We start from the raw sequence: 1,860 nt of genomic DNA, 5'->3' as shown, positions 1-1,860 counted from the left end.
AGAAGGAAACCTCCTTCTCTAACCAAAACTCACCAGACCGAACGGTTGAGAAGGAAACCTCCTTCTCTAACCAAGACTCACCAGACCGAACGGTTGAGAAGAAAACCTCCTTCTTTAACCAAGACTCAGACCGGACGGTCAAGAGAAAGAAATACCTTCTCTGACCGAAAGCACACCTGCCAGATCGAACGGTGAAGAGAAGAAAGGACCTTCTCACTCTGACCTGCAGTGCCAAACCGAACGGTCAAGAGAAGGGAGAACCTTCTCTGACCAGGGTTCCATGACCGGGCGGTTCGAGAAGGAAACTTCCTTCTCTCACCAAGGCTCCATGACCGAACGGTCAAGAGAAGGGGGATCCTTCTCTGACCGAGGAGACCAGACCGAACGGTCAAGAGAAGGGGAATCCTTCTCTGACCGAGGAGACCAGACCGAACGGTCAAGAGAAGGGGGAACCTTCTCTGACCAAGACCTCCAAACCGGACGGTCAAGGGGAGGAGTCATCCTTCCCTGACCAGGTCTACAAAACCGAACGGTCATGAGAAGGGAGAACCTTCTCTGACCAAGGCCATCCAAACCGGACGGCCAAACTCTGCAGAATTCTGTAGAGTTCTACAAAATTATGCAGAATTCGACAGAACCAGCTAAGACCATTTTCAACCAATTTTGCCAACTTCTAACACTCCTAATCTTTGTTTTAGACATAATTAAACTTACCTAAGTGATTCTAAACATTACTAACACATTTCTAAAGTGATTTAAGCTTCATTTCAACTCTAAAACACTCATTTTCCCAACTTAGGGACCCAAAACCCAATCTTACCATTTGGTACCTATTTTGGCTAATTTAGTGACTCAAACAAGTCACAATACACTCAGTGAAACTGTCTCAACAGTCCACAAACACAACAAACCCCATATACTCAAAATCACTACCTCACTTCCCTTAAAATGACCAAAAAGCGACTCTAAAGCACTAGGTTTTCTTCCAAACACTACCACAATAGATTTCAATCATCATCACAGTCCCAATCATACATAATTCAACATATCAAGGGGTTCCAAATAGTCCAAAATCATCAATCATCAATTCTACATAACATACCCATTTCCATACATGAATTTCAAACCAATTCAACCAATTTCATGCTTCCAACAACATACAACTTTAAAATTTATCATACATTCACAACATACTATAAAAATGGAAAGAAAGCTAGCTCCCCTTACCTCTAGGGTGCACGGCCAACTCAAGGAATGATCATAGACCAAGTACTTTGAACCCAAAGTGTGAGAATCACCTAAAATCATCAATTAATGATGGAGAACGAATTTTAGCATTAAGTTGAAGTTAGATTGTGGAGGGAAACGAAATGGGTTGCATGAAATAAGAATCTCATGCTTGAAACCCTAGGGCAAAAGGGGAAAAAGGGTTTTCTTACCGGTTGGATGAAACGGAAAATCAATCGGTAGAAACGTAGCTCTTGGAGTCCTGAATGCTTATGTAGCTTCAATTTGAGAAACTAACGGTTAGAATCTGAGTTGAGATGGAAGGGGTGGCAAGGCAAGGAAGGAGAGAAACGTAGAAGGAGATGGTTGCCGTCTTAGGAGAATGACTAAGATTTAGAATGCTAAGTATATTTCCCTTTACTAATAATATTCAACCTATCCTATGTTGCCACGTGTACACATACTTAAATGGCATTTTTGCAAGGCCTTACAACAAACATTCTACATGATAGTCATAAAACATTTGGTTTGCGTGTTGGTAACAAATTAAAGTGGCTAAATTATAAAGCAATAATGAGACCCCTTAAGACCAAACTTAAGACAAAATCGTGTCCCACCATCAGGCTGCCTTCA

The 1,860-nt window shown here is 41.8% G+C and overlaps 1 long non-coding RNA gene across 1 annotated transcript in view; it reads right to left on the bottom strand.

Annotated features, from left to right (window-relative positions):
• The window catches only part of LOC111241223, a 2,924-nt gene extending 1,339 nt beyond the window's left edge, over positions 1–1,585 (bottom strand). Inside the window, exons 1-2 of the long non-coding RNA XR_002667057.1 lie at positions 1,440–1,585; positions 1,228–1,298 (exon numbers count right to left, since the gene is read on the bottom strand). This is a non-coding gene — a long non-coding RNA (uncharacterized LOC111241223). The remainder of the gene's footprint in view (positions 1–1,227; positions 1,299–1,439) is intronic.
• Between the last annotated feature and the right edge of the window lie 275 nt (positions 1,586–1,860).

This window comes from Vigna radiata, unplaced genomic scaffold, assembly GCF_000741045.1.
Source record: "Vigna radiata var. radiata cultivar VC1973A unplaced genomic scaffold, Vradiata_ver6 scaffold_261, whole genome shotgun sequence".
NCBI classification, from domain to species: Eukaryota; Viridiplantae; Streptophyta; class Magnoliopsida; order Fabales; family Fabaceae; genus Vigna; species Vigna radiata.
Note: the sequence above shows the minus strand (reverse complement) of the source record. Positions and strands in the feature narration are given on the sequence as shown.